General features: G+C 37.7%; 1 protein-coding gene across 1 annotated transcript in view; it reads left to right on the top strand.

Moving 5' to 3' along the window:
- The window catches only part of LOC133322228 (protein fem-1 homolog CG6966), a 109,832-nt gene that overhangs the window by 72,493 nt on the left and 21,713 nt on the right, over positions 1 to 15,626 (top strand). The gene's annotated exons all lie outside the window — the stretch shown is intronic.

The following is a 15,626-nucleotide window of genomic DNA, read 5'->3' as shown; positions in this document are numbered from 1 at the left end:
AATAGCTTCTCTCACAGCACTGTGTATTCCCCAGACTCTTCCTTGTTCGTTATTGTCATGTTGGGTATGTTCGTAAATTGGTTCGTTGCCATTGTTGTTTAACATGTCCTTGAATGGAGACAATGCCTGTACAGGATGTGTTGAAGTGGGGGGAGTTTGTTTTGAAATTTCGTTCATCATTCTCATTATCGATAGAGGAGGATGTTATATGTATGTGTTTTTTAATTTTGTGTTCCAATTCCTTTGTTGCAATATTTTCAATATTTTTTCACATAACTAAACAATTTTTCGGAAAAATATGAGGAAGAGGAAACAATGAGGGATATTGGAAAAATTAATCATGTGAGATTTATTGTTGAGAGAAAAATGGGAAACGTAGAAGAGCTGGGAAGTCATTATAGACAAACTGACAAGAAGAGCCGCACAAAATTTTTAAAATCGAGCTGAGGGAGTTCTATAACCTAGCTGAAGGCAGTCTTTATAGACCAGTTGAAGGGCTGAAAGGTCCTGTAGGAATCCATTTAGTTGGAGGGAGTTTTATAAACAAAATGAAGGGAGACTTTTTAATCGAGCTGCAGGGAGTCTCTATAGATAAGCTGGTGGAATAATCCAGAGCTGAAGAGAGTCTCCATAGACGAGCTGAGGGGTGTCTGTTTAGACAAACTAGAGGCAAGCAGAAAGAAGCCCCTACAGACGACTTGAAGGGAGTCTTAATAAATGAGCTGATTGGAGTCCATATAGACCAGCTGAAGGGGGTCTTTAATGACGTGGTGAAGGGAGTCTTTATAGAAGAACTGAAAGGAAGGTATTTTTAGACGAGTTGAATGTAGTCTTCATAGAATTGGTGAAGGGGGTCTCTATGAACGAGCTGTGGGGAGTCTCTATAGACGAGCTGAAGGGAGTATCTATAGACGAGCTGAAGGGAGTCTCTTTAGACGAACTGAAGGGAGTCACTATAGACGAGCTGAAGGGAGTCTCTATAGACGAGCTGAAGGGAGTCCCTACAGACGAGCTGAAGGGAGTCTCTATAGACGAACTGAAGGGAGTCTCTATAGACGAACTGAAGGGAGTCTCTATGAACGAGCTGTGGGTAGTCCCTATAGACGGGCTTAATGGTGTCCATATAGACCAGCTGAAGGGAGTCTGTAATGAAGAGGTGAAGGCAGTCTTTCTGGAAAAACTTTACAGACGAGCTGAATGTAGTCTTCATAGAATTGGTGGAGGTCTCTACAGACGAGCTGAAGGAAGTCTCTATTGACAGGCTGAACGAGGTTTTTATAGCTGAAAAGAGTATCTATAGAGGAGATGAGGGGAGCCTCTATAGACGAGCTGAAGGGAGACTCTATAGACGAGCTGAAGGGATTCTCTATAGACGAGGTGAAGGGAGTCTCTATAGACGAGCTGAAGGGAGTCTCTATAGACGAGCTGAAGGGAGTCTCTATAAACGAGCTGAAGGGAGTCTCTATAGACGAGCTGAAGGGAGACTCTATAGACGAGCTGAAGAGAGTCTCTATAGACGAGCTGAAGGGAGACTCTATAGACGAGGTGAAGGGAGTCTCTATAGACGATCTGAAGGGAGTCTCTATAGACGAGCTGAAGGGAGTCTCTATAAACGAACTGAAGGGAGTCTCTATAGACGAGCTGAAGGGAGACTCTATAGACGAGCTGAAGGGAGACTCTATAGACGAGCTGAAGGGAGTCTCTGTAGACGAGCTGAAGGGAGTCTCTATAGACGAGCTGAAGGGAGTCTCTATAGACGAGCTGAAGGGAGTCTCTATAGACGAGCTGAAGGGAGTCTCTATAGACGAGCTGAAGGGAGTCTCTATAGACGAGCTGAAGGGAGTCTCTATAGACGAGCTGAAGGGAGTCTCTATAGACGAGCTGAAGGGAGTCTCTATAGACGAGCTGAAGGGAGTCTCTTTAGACGAGCTGAAGGGAGTCTCTTTAGACGAGCTGAAGGGAGTCTCTTTAGACGAGCTGAAGGGAGTCTCTTTAGACGAGCTGAAGGGAGTCTCTATGGAAGAGCTGAAGGGAGTCTCTATGGAAGAGCTGAAGGGAGTCTCTATAGACGAGCTGAAAGGAGTCTCTATAGACGAGCTGAAGGGAGTCTCTATATACAAGCTGAAGGGAGTCTCTTTAGAGCTGAAGGGAGTCTCTATAGACGAGCTGAAGGGGGTCTCTATAGACGAGCTGAAGGGAGTCTCTATAGAAGCGAGTCTCTATAGACGAGCTGAAGGGAGTCTCTATAGACGAGCTGAAGGGAGTCTCTATAGACGAGCTGAAGGGAGTCTCTATAGACGAGCTGAAGGGAGTCTCTATAGACGAGCTGAAGGGGGTCTCTATAGACGAGTTGAAGGGAGTTTGTAATGAAGAGGTGAAGGCAGTCTTTATAGAAAAACTTTACAGACGAGCTGAATGTAGTCTTCATACAATTGGTGGATGGAGTCTCTACAGACGAGCTGAAGGAAGTCCCTATGGACAGGCAGAAGGATGTTTTTATAGCTGAAAAGAGCGTGTATAGACAAACTGAAGGGACTCTATAGACGAGTTGAAAGGAGTCTCTATGAACGAGCTGTGGGTAGTCCCTATAGAGTCCCTAGGGAGTCTGTAATGAAGAGGTGAAGACAGTCTTTATAGAAAAACTTTACAGACGAGCTGAATGTAGTCTCTATTGACAGGCTGAAGGAGGTTTTTATAGCTGAAAAGAGTATCTAAAGAGGGGATGAGGGGAGCCTCTTTAGATGAGCAGAAGGGAGTCTCTATAGACGACCTGAAGGGAGTCTCTATAGACGACCTGAAGGGAGTCTCTATAGACGACCTGAAGGGAGTCTCTATAGAGAACATGAAGGGATTCCCTATAGTGAAGCTGAAGGGATTCTCTATAGACAAGCTGAAGGTATTATCTATAGACGAGCTGAAGGGGGTCTCTTTAGGCCGGCTGAAGGGAGTCTCTTGACGATCGGAAGGTAGTAGAGTTGTAAAAACAGCATCTTTAGGGTTTCTTATTTTACGTGTTCCAAATGACAAGGGTTTTTTTATATATTTTGGTATAGAATGGAGATTAGGTATGATTAGGAATATGTTGATTTACTGATCTGACAGTCGTTAGAAACCGGCTTCTATTGCTAATCTGAAATGAGTTCCTGCAGACGTACTGAGGACATTTGTTTTCAAGGCGACGATAGGATTGTTGTGGTCAGATATTCTTCTTATGCCGAACAGCAAGGTTTTTTTTTTTAATTTTTTATCGGGGCGGGGTAGAAGTATTCTATATATCTTGGCTCACAGAGTCTCTGGGAGTCTTTAGAGAATTGTGAAAATGAGTCCTTCCAGGAGCATTCGAGATGTATTTTTCTATGCGCTCAAAAGAGTCTCAGTTTGTGTTACAGCGGAATAGAGTTTTAAAACAATCTCCTCAGCATTGTTATATTCGTCGACATTAAATATTCATTAAAAGAATTTAATGAAATTGAGACCTTTTGTTGTTTAAATTTATGTACAACCCTTAGGTTAATCGGAAAGAAACAGGAAAACTACATGACGATGATGATGAGATGTTCGAATGGAAATTGTTAACATAAATTTTACAAAAATGTTTTTGACGGTGTTGTTGTCTTAGTTATTGGCTTCAAGGGTCAGTTTCAAGTAGACAAAATTGGATATCATGTTTTTAGGGTCCAAAAACAACAAAAACAAAAAAAAAAAAAATTACAACACAATTTTTATCTGTGTAATATTTCCCATGAAAATCTATTTTACAATTTCAAAAATATATCTGTGTTTGTTTTCGTGTAAAGGAAAAATTTACATAATATTTGAGGAAACCCAATTTTTAAAGGTAGCCAATAAGGCTGATGATGATGATGATGGTTGGGAAATTACCTCATGACAGGAGGGACAGTTGTTAGGTAATATGCCAAACAGAACATACATTTACATAAAAAATGGTCTACTTAATTTGAAATTCATCATCGATGTAGATTAGTTGCTCTTATAATAACAAATTTTTCCCTGTCTCTTTCCCTTTCGCTTTCAGAGACAATCATCCTGCACTGGACAACAAGGAAAAAGCAAATGGCCAGCTAGGACACAACAAAAAAATCCCATCTCAATGAAAATCAATACAAACAACAAATCAATTTAGAAAGGAAACAAACAACCAGAACCCCGGAGGGCTGAAAAATTATACATATTAGCTGCAGCATCAGAACTACACAACCTTAAAAAAGGGCCATCACCATACCATCAATCATGAATGCCAACTGTCAGCAGCAGCAGGAAAATGGAAAACAGCAACCCTGGTCCAGTCTGTTACCAAGTCTCCCATTGAGTTGCCCACCAAGTAACGCCTCCGCAAACATTGTTGTTGTACGGTTACAAAAATAAATATCCCCAAAGCAACGAAATCAACCCGCCGCATACCAAAGAAACACAACAGCTCTACAGGGAGAGCAGGAGCGAAAGAGAGAAGGTGAAACAGCTACATTAACATCGTCATAAAAAAAAAAAAACGGGAAAACCAAACAAAACTTGGTTGGCTAGTTTTCTCGTTCCCTCCGTGGCTTACCCAAAAGAAATATTATGGAAGCATTTCACATAAAACCACAAACTCCCGTCGAGTCACCTCTAAGAACGGACAAACGGATACGGAAAAATTGTAGGACGCCAGGACAGAGAACGGCCCAAGGACTTTATGAGCCAGCGGCCGAGCAGCAACTCTATAGGCAGAGTAGCTATAAAAACGGCCACTATCAGCATCATCACCTGCAGCAAAACCAAAGACATTACCGAAAATATCAACACAGACAACAACAGCAACAACATTCCCAGCAATCGCAGCAACAACAACAGCAGCACTTAAGTCATGACCACTGGACGTGTATTATGATGACAATGCTGTTTGTAATTTCAATTGTGCTAACGGGGAATTCAGGTAAGCCACAGAGTCAACCTGATACCTTGACTCTTTCTCCTCCTCTGGCCGCCTCTATTATTATTTTCCTTTGGCTCATTCTCGCCATTTTCGTCAGTGTCACTTTTTTTGGTTGCTGTTGGCCTTTCCAAGGCTTCTCGGGGTATTTGCATTTCAAAGGCAACTTCTTCGCCTTGGCGGATAGATGGCACCTTCATTCAATCAGTCATACGCCCCACATATTTCCTGGTATTCCCAGGCTGGTGTCAATTTAAATTAACGTCAGAGCCAAAGCGAAGCAAGAAAACAGCCTACAGAATGTCATGAGATGTGGTAGGCGGCAGGGTAGTCCGAGTAATCTTAACTGTCAAGCATGGTGTCCGTTTATAGTCTATTTTCAGATGATGTTAAAGCAAAATGAAAAAGAAGAGCAGTCGTGGAAAAACTACCTCCAAATGCCTTCAGAAAAAACTACACTTATGTGTTCTTTGCTATTTTTTTCTTCCTCTTCATCTTCTTCTCCTTTTGCCTTGGTTAAAGGATTTCATCGGTGTACACACACCTTTTGACAAACTTATATTTAAAAGTCGTTTTCAGTTACCGGTAAAAGCATGGAAGCCGAAACAATTTTTCTTCCTTCTAAGCTCGAAAGGAAAGAAAAGGAAGCGAATGAAAAATGGCTCAGACGATGGGATTTTAGTTGAGACATACGGTTAAAGGGTGTTGTTGTGGGGAGAGTTGTAAAATCATAAATTGAGTCGTTACGAGCTAACAGAAGAGAGTCTCTAAAGAGGAGCTGAGGGAAGTGTTTACTGAGGAGCAAGATGAATCGGTCCAGGGAATCTTTATGTGCTGCCTGAAGTGTCAAGGAGTCTTATTCGGCGACTAGAATCTTTTGTAGGCGAGCTTAAGACCGAAGGAAATTTTATAAGCGAGATAAAGAGTATGGAAGGTTTTTTTAAGGCGGACTGAGTCCTTGAAGACGGACTGAAGAGGCATGTAATATTAGACGAGCGGAATGGAGTATTTATAGACAAGCTGGAAGGTTTCTTTTTAGTCTTTTTAGACACGCTAAAGGGAGTTTTTAAAGACAAGCTGGCAGGGCTCTTTTTAGACGAGCTTATGAGTATCTTAATATACAAGTTATAGGGACTTTTCATAAACGAACTGTGTGGAGTATTTATAGACGAACTAAAGAGTGTTTCTATAGAGCAGCTGGAGGGAGTCTCTATAGGCTAAAGGAAGCCTTTATAGTCAACCTCTTATAAGATATAAAGAGGATCTCTGAAGGTGCTTTTATAGACGAGCTGGAGAGTGTCTTTATAGACGAGTTAAAGGAAGGGTCTGAAAGGGGCTCTTCAGCTCGTCTACAGGGAGTTTTATAGAGGAGCTGGAGGGCGTCTTTATTAATGATCAAAAGGCAGTCTGTATAGGCGAACAGGATGTAACATTTATTGACGAACTGAATGGAGTTTTATAGACGAGTCGGAGGGAGTCTTTATACACGAGCTGGGGTTTTTTAGACGATCGGAAGGAAGTTTGTACAAACAAAAATTTTCCGTAAAAATATTTTATAAAAAATATCCTTCAAAAAATCCACGCTTGTCTGAGGCCTTGAAAAATATTCTTCAAAAAAACCCCACGCCTTGTCTGAGGCCTTGGAAAATATTCTTCAAAAAAACCCCACGCCTTGTCTGAGGTCATGAAAAATATTCTTCAAAAAACCCTACGCCTTGTTAGAGGCCTTGAAAAATATTCTTCAAATAAACCCCACGCCTTGTCTGAGGCCTTGAAAAATATTCTTAAAAAACCCCACGCCTTGTCTGAGGCCTTGAACAATATTCTTCAAAAAAACCCCACGCCTTGTCTGAGGCCTTGAAAAATATTATTCAAAAAAAACCCCACGCCTTGTCTGAAGCCTTGGAAAATATTCTTCAAAAAACCCCACGCCTTGTCTGAGGTCATGAAAAATATTCTTCAAAAAAACCCCACGGGGTTTTTTAAGAATATTTTTCTGAGGCCTTGAAAAATATTCTTAAAAAACCCCACGCCTTGTCTGAGGCCTTGGAAAATATTATTCAAAAAAAACCCCACGCCTTGTCTGAAGCCTTGGAAAATATTCTTCAAAAAACCCTACGCCTTGTCTGAGGTCATGAAAAATATTCTTCAAAAAAACCCCACGCCTTGTCTGAGGCCTTGAAAAATATTCTTTAAAAAACCCCACGCCTTGTCAGAGGCCTTGAAAAAATATTCTTTAATAAATCCTGAGGTCTTGAAAAAATATTCTTTAAAAAATCCACACCTTCATATGTGACTCTATATAATATACAGTTCTTATTTATTAAATAAAAAACGTCATCATTCCTCTACGGATTCCCCTTTTGCTTTAATGGCAAAGCAACACTTCGTAAAGGTTAACGGATTTTCAACACACACTTCCTTTCGGCATTAATTCCATTTAATACTCAGTAAGACGAGAAGTATAAAAGTACACATTTTCTTGAGACATATATAAAGTAGAGTCCAGGGGCTAGCTTCTCAATAAATCGGAAAGCATATAAAAACGTTTTAAATTAAACTCCATTGTGCCAAAGGTCATAGAGTGTTTAACATAAATCAATTCGTCATATTTAAATTATTTTCAGAAAATATCCTGTAATGGGATCATCGTATTGCCTTCCAGTAATTGAATGAAACCCAAGACTAGCTGAAAATAGAAATTAAATAAATGTAACACTTTAGCTGGTGGCAAAGCACTGCTAAATGTCATGGCGATCAATTTTCTTTCCCAGCTCTGTTGGAAGACACCATCACCACCCATTCATCCCACCGGCCGAAGTGAATGGAATTTGTTTTGCTGATGTGAGAAAAGGGAATTTAATATGACATCAAAGAAAAACAAATAAAGTGGGGGAAAATAAGGGAACGACAAACAATAGGCAGACAGACAGATTTCCTATTTAAACTTCACTGGACGAGATTGATGTTACTACCTGTCAGCCAGCCAGCCAGTCGACCGGCCATCCATTTGTCTTTTTGTAAATCTTTTCATTTGTTTTTTTTTTCTTGCTCTTATGTTTTTTGCCTTCTTCCTTCTCGTTGTCCCCTACTTCTTTACGCACAATCTTTCCCTGTTCCAGTATAGGTAAATAGGCCTTTAGGCCAGACAACAGGAAATGAAATTGAAAATACCAAGCTAATCAATCATTTGGAAGCGTCACCAATTGGCCAGAGGGGCGTATGATTGGTATTTAATTTAGATTTTTGTGTTGGAAGGTTTCGAATACCAATACGCCCCCAGGTTTGTGGTGTTTTGCACCGAATGATTACTTTAAGGTGGAACAAATTGAAATTTATTCAAGGAATATATCAGATTCTGTTGCCAAAATAAGAACAGAAAAAAATATCTATTCAGTACTTCAATAACCTATCGACTTATTATTTAAAAATCTACTCTTCTAGGACCTTCAAATTAATTGTTGATTAGCAAATCAGGCTCCGAGAGCCCTTAAATAATTATTAACTAAAAATCTACGCTTCCACGTCTATTTTAGGTCTACAATAAATTATTCTTTAAAAATCCACGCCTATTTTAGGCCTTGAAAAAATTATTCTTTAACCAGTAAGGAAGGTAGTAAAGTCGGACTTGGCCGACTATACCACTTTGGGCATATTGCAGATATGCATCCTTACAATTGCATGTCAATGTTCCTTTGAAGGAACATATTCATGTATTTCTACAACCTATGATAAATTCAATTTCATTCGGGCAGATTTAGAGTCGTCTACGTACCATGGGTCAAATTTATGGAAAACGATTTATAGCAAAATGTATGCACGCTATTCGGTACGACGGACTGCTAAACATTTAATTTCACTCAGAAACCTGTTCGATATATATATATATGGAAGCTATGGCTTCAGCTGTACCAATTTCATGAAAACACAATAATGTCATTCAGGTCTCCATTTTGATACGTTGTGCACAAATTCATTACGCTATCCCAAATTTCGTGAAATTTAAGGATATATAGGAACTTTGGTGCACCATCTAACTAATATCGGAAAATATATATGGGAGCTATATCTAAATCTGAACCGATCTTCACGAAAATTAATAACATCACTATAGACTTAATTTAGTACGCTGTGCCAAATTTCGTGCAAATCGAAGGATATATAGTGCACTATTTACCTAAAATCGGACGAAAATATATATAGGAAATATATCTAAATCAGAAACGATTTTAATGAAATTTAACACACATCGTTCTAGACTTAATTCAGTACGCTATGCAAAATTTAGTGCAAATCTAAGGATATGTAGAGACTTTGGTACACCATTTACATGAAATCGGACGAAAATATCTATGGGAGCTATATCTAAATCTGAACCGATTTTCACGAAACTTGGCACACATCATTTTATACTCAATTCAGTACGCTATGCCAAATTTCGTGGAAATCGGAAGATATAGTGTCTTTGGTGAACCATTTACATTAAATCGGTCGAAAATATATATGGGAGTTATATCTAAATCTGAACCGATTTTCAAGAACTTTTACACACATCATTCTAGACTTAGTTCAGTTCGCTGTGTCGAATTTCGTGCAAATCGAAAGATATTTAGGGACTTTGGTGCAACATTTACCTTAAATCGGTCGAACATATATATGGGAGCTACATGTAAATCTGAACCGATTTTCAAGAAATTTTATACACATCAATCTAGACTCAATTCAGTACGCAGTGCCGAATTTCGTGCAAATCGAAGGATATTTAGAGACTTTGGTGCACTATCTACCAAAAATCGGACGAAATTCGGCACAGCGTACTGAATTAAGCCTAGAATAATGTGTGCAAAGTTTCGTGGAAATCGGTTCAGATTTAGATATAGCCCCCATATATATATATATATATTTACCTTAAATCGGTCGAACATATATATGGGAGCTATATGTAAATCTGAACCGATTTTCAAGAAATTTTACACACATTATTCTTGGCTTAATTCAGTACGCTGTGCCGAATTTCGTGCAAATCGGAAGATATATAGGGACTTTCGTACACCTTTTACATTAAATCGGTCGAACATATATATGGGAGCTATATGTAAATCTGAACCTATTTTCAAGAAATTTAACACACATCGTTCTAAACTTAAGTCAGTAAGATATGCCAAATTTAGTGCAAAACCAAGGATATGTAGAGACTGTAGATGAAAATCGCACGAAAATATGGGAGAACCAAAGTCCCTATATATTGGAGCTGTATGTAAATCGAAAACGATTTTCACATCATTCTAGACTAAATTTAGTAGTAAATCGAAGGATATATAGGGACTTTGGTGCACTATTTACTTCAAATAGGACGTAAATATATATGGGAGCTATATGTAAATCTGAACCGATTTTCATTAAATTTTACACACATCATTCTAGACTTAATTCAGCACGCTATGTAAAATTTCTTGCAACTCGAAATATATTTAGGGACTTTGGTGCACTATTTGCCTAAAATCGGATGAAAATATATGTGGAAACTATATCTAAATCTGAAACAATTTTTCCCAATTTCAATAGGGTTCGTCATTAGGCCAAATAAATGATCTGTGCAAATTTCATCCAATTCGGACAATTTTGTTTTCAATTTAACGTGGACAGACAGACGGACGGACGGACATGCATAAATCGACTTAGAAACTGATTCCATGCACATTCTCAAAATGAACCATGTGTCTATCTCGTTTCCTTTTGCCTGTTACAAACATATGCACAAGGACTTAGTACCCTGTACCACAGTGTGCTGAAGGGTATAAAAATCCATGCCTTGTGGGTCTTTGAAAAATTATGTTTTAAAAATCCACGCCTCTGAGGTCCTTGACAAAATTATATTTTCACGACATGTAGGTTCTTGAAAAAATTATATTTTAAAAATCCAAGGCTATTTTTGGTACTGAGTAAATTATTCTTTAAAATTAAAAAAACAAATGATGTTGCTTATTATAGAATTTTTCAAAGCCCTTGTTCTCTTCCCGCCTCCGTAATTTTTTTAAGGATTTTTTTATTTTGTTTTATTTTTGATTTTTGTTTCCATGAAATAAAACAAAAATAAACCCTGAAAAATAGCCACGGCCTTTCTTTTTCATCAATATTTCATTTTTTTGCTGCTGTTGTTGTATTTCATGTTTATTCAGGCATCCATAATTTTTTTTCGTCGTCGGTTTCTTTTTTCTGAGATTGTATTTATTTTCCCAAACAGGACCTTTTGGTGTCTCAACAGCCAGTCAGAGCAACAAAAACAACAGCAATAAAACATCCGTTGTTGTCACAACAAAAGTCATCCTTGGCTTGTCTGCATCCTTTTTCTTCTGGGTGTTTCACTGAACAGTTAGAATGACCAGGGGTTTTTCTTGAATTTCTTTGGAATATTTGTTTTATTATCTCGATCCCTTGTAATTTGTTTTTCTTTTTGTGTTTTATTTGTTTCTTCTCCACCATCATAACTCGTTCCCCCAACTTTTTTTTGGAAAGAATGTCATGAAATGTTTTTTATTGTCATCTTTGGCAGAAATAGGAATGTATGTGTGCGTATGTGAAAACGATGCTATGGGGACCTCCACATATGTAGGTAGCCCACAAAGAATATTTGTTTGGGAATATGGAACAAAAATGAAAATATTTTCCCCCCACAACGAGAAAATTGTTGTGGTGTAGCTACAAAAAAAGGAAACAGAAACCATAACCAATGATAAACGTGAGAAACACAAAAATACTCATTTTTTGAAAGCTTCTCTCCCTAGCTCTCCGCTTCTTCATATGACGATAGTACCACCAATTTTTGTGAACTTGGTTTATTTCGTTCGTTGTTGTGCCCTGTAATTTCTCTCCATCATTTATCATCGCCATCAAAGGCAATTTATTGTCGAAGCCTTCCGTCTGCCGGCCACTAACGTATCCAAACTCGACCAGTTCGTCCTCTGTAATAAAGTTGCAAACGTTTGCATAATTGAAGATTGTTTCTGATTTCAAATATGAAATATTTATTATGCTCACATGCCCAGCAGATGGAGGGAAGGGGGCATACAGAGGCAGGAGTGGAGGGAGTGATATTGTAATATATTATTCTCAATATGAATATGTCGCATGTTTTCTTTTTTATTATTGAGATTGCTGATGTATCACTTAGGCAGATAACTATTTTCTTGCATTTCTGGGGGAGAGAAGAAAATAAATGAAGTGCCAAAGTAAGGGAGGGAGGGATGGAAATAGGGTAATATGTAGGAACGTGTTTCTTTAATTAATTTTTCTCCATATTGAAATAATAAATTCATGAATATGGGGGTCTAGCATTTTATTTGATTGCTGCGTATACGTTTTGGCCATAATCATACGCACCAATGGTCCTCTGTATTTATTATCGGAAGGGAAAGGTTATTTAAGCTTAAGAGAGAACAGATATTTAGCAAGGTGTATTTTTCAAGGCCTCAGAAAAAAATATTTTTTGAAGGCCTCAGATAACGGATGGGTTTTTTATAAAAAAAATATATATTTTTTCAAATAATTTTTTAAAGAATATTTTTTTCAAGGCCTCAGACAAGGCGTGGATTTTTTAAAGAATATTTTTCAAGGCCTAAGACAAGGCGTGGATTTCTAAAGAATATTACTCAAGGTTTTCTAAAGTATATTACTCAAGGCCTCAGACAAGGCGTGGATTTCTAAAGAATATTACTCAAGGCCTCAGATAAGGCGTAGATTTGTTAAAGAATATTTTCTCAAGGCCTCAGATAAGGCGTAGATTTTTTAAAGAATATTTTTTTAAGGCCTTAGAAGAGGGCGAAGATTTTTTATAGAATTTTTTTTGAAGGTCTTAGAAGAGGGTGAAGATTTTTTAAAGAATATTTTTTGAAAGCCATAGAAGAGGGTGAAGATTTATTAAAGAATATTTTTGTAAGGCCATAGAAGAGGGTGAAGATTTTTTAAAGAATATTTTCTTAAGGCCTCAGATAAGCCGTAGATTTTTTAAAGAATGTTTTCTCAAGGGCTCAGATAATGCGTAGATTTTTTAAAGAATGTTTTCTCAAGGCCGCAGATAAGGCGTAGATTTTTAAAGAATATTTTCTCAAAGCCTCAGATAAGGCGTAGATTTTTTAAAGAATATTTTTTTTCAAGGCCTTAGACAAGGCGTGGATTTTTTAAAGAATATTTTTTTCAACGCCTCAGATAAGGCGTGGATTTTTTAAAGAATATTTTTTTTCAAGGCCTCAGACAAGGCGTGGATTTTTTAAATAATATTTTTCAAGGCCTCAGACAAGGCGTGGATTTTTTAAAGAATAATGTTTGAAGGCCTTAGAAGAGGGCGAAGATTTTTTAAAGAATATTGTTTGAAGGCCTTAGAAGAGGGTGAAGATTTTTTAAAGAATATTTTTTGAAGGCCTTAGAAGAGGCCGAAGAGTTTTTCAAGAATATTGTTTGAAGGCCTTAGAAGAGGGAAAATTTCAAAGCGATCAGAGCTATATTTCCGCCCTCGAGTGTGGTAATGGGTTACTAGATAATATCTGAATACGTAAGCGCCTGTAAATATTTAAATGTAACTTCCACATCCGTGTACATACGACAATATAATTGGTATCAATTTAAAGGTCAACCACTCCTCCAGGATATACTATCAACTTCTCGGGTATATGTCCTTCAGGAGTAAATCTATACGCTATAGAATACAAAATTTGTAATTTTTCACACAAAAGTCAGGGTCAATTTAACCCACTAAATATTGACCGATTTCTATCAAAACAGGCATGCTTATTCTTTGGCCCGATGCCCTTCTCCATGTAAAATTCGCAACGTTTGGGCCATAATTGCGGCCTCTGGAGCGACCAGAAAACCCGACAGTATTTGGTTCATTTCATCCCCTAAATTTTAACTGATATTTACCAAAAACAATAGGGGGTTCATTGGCCAGAACCCATCCTACATGCAAAAGTTCGTGAAGATTGGTCCATAATTGTGGCGTGTATAATGGACAGACAGACGGACGGACACACATGTCTAGATCGACTTAGATAGTCGAGATATGACGCTCGGTATACATAAAGGTGGGTCTAGGACCAATATTTCGCTGCGTTACAAACTCTTGGGGCTGACAACATAGTTGTGTAAGGTATAAAAATATCCTGTTTTGGGCTTTGAAAAAAAAAATTCTTTAAAAAATTAAGACCTATAATACCTCTAAAAATATTCTTTAAAAAATTCACGCCTATAATATACCTTAAACATATTCTTTAAAAATCTACGCCTATAATAGACCTTTTTCGGAGAGACACATGCTTTGGACTCTGAAAAATATTCTTTAAAAATCCACGCCTATAATAGACCTTTTTCGGAGCCACGCCTATTATGGACTCTGAAATTTATTATTTAAAAATCCACGCCTTTTTCGGAACCACGCCTGTTTTGGACTATGAAAAATATTCTTTAAAAATCCACGCCTGTTTTTGGCCCGGAAAAAATTTCTTTAAAAATTCACGCCTTCTTTATGATGGTACGCCCTGTTTGGGCCCTGAAAAAATATTAGCTAAAAATCCACGCCTTGTTTGGATTCTGAAAAAATATTTTTTAAAAATCCTCTTCTTGTTTGGACGCCTGCTTGATTCTCTAAACAATATTCCTTAAAGAACACGTCTGTTTCTGAGCCTGAAAATATATTCTTTGAAAAGCCCTCTTGAAAAGCTCTTTTTGTTCCCGAAAAAAACACTCTGTTTTGTGCTACTATTTTCAAAAAATCATGGTTTAGAAAAGTTTAAATATTTGTTGACCTACTCCATGGGTGCGTATACATAATGCCACTACGTATACCTATCGATGTACCTTATCAAACAACTTCGAACAAGTATTGGATAAGTGATCCAATAATACAATGTTCTGTGTGTATTTAAATTTCACACACACACACACACAGCCATTCACTGGCGTACACACTTACACATATGTGCCTTTGGGGAAATCATTCATAGGCCTTATTTATTGTTATCCTGTTAAAGAGGATATTGCAAATAAGTGTCAGTAAAATTGGTAATGGAACATGAGTGAGGACCAAACAATGTTAACAACAACAAGAACAGCAACAATATTGTCAATAACAATAAAAAGTAACATACAATAAAAGCTGTAGCAACAACAACAACAACAACGACGACAATAAAATAAAAATAAAAACAATGACATGAATAAATAAATAAATGTAAATAGCATTGAACCATGACAGGGATGGTCTAAAGGAATTTGCATTGGCATTGTTTGTTACAAAGCTTTTGTTGTGTTTTCTGTTTTTGTTTTTATTTCTGTTTATTCTTTAAAGCACAGCTTTTGTCATTTGACAGTACTTTTTTACTGTCGGTATTTTATACGCTTTTAAAGTTCCTCTGCTTTTGTGTGTCTGTTCTGCTCTGCAGTGGTATTTGTGAAATAAATTGTTTTCTTTTGTCTCTTTCTTTTTTGTATTCTCACACACACACAGCTTTGGCCGCTCAAAGGGAGTCGTTTAAGCCCAAGGATCCAAATACTATCAACAACAATGCGAATGCGATTTTAAATGAAATCAGCAGTAGCAGCAGTAACAGTAACGGCGCTAACAGCGGAGGTTTCAATGGTGCCGGTGGCAGTGGCGGAAATACCCCCGGCCATGGTAATACCAATAATATTAGCAACGGAAATT

This window comes from Musca vetustissima, unplaced genomic scaffold, assembly GCF_032173495.1.
Source record: "Musca vetustissima isolate MV318-11 ecotype Yass unplaced genomic scaffold, APGP_CSIRO_Mvet_v1 utg23703, whole genome shotgun sequence".
In the NCBI taxonomy this organism is placed as follows: Eukaryota; Metazoa; Arthropoda; class Insecta; order Diptera; family Muscidae; genus Musca; species Musca vetustissima.
Note: the sequence above shows the minus strand (reverse complement) of the source record. Positions and strands in the feature narration are given on the sequence as shown.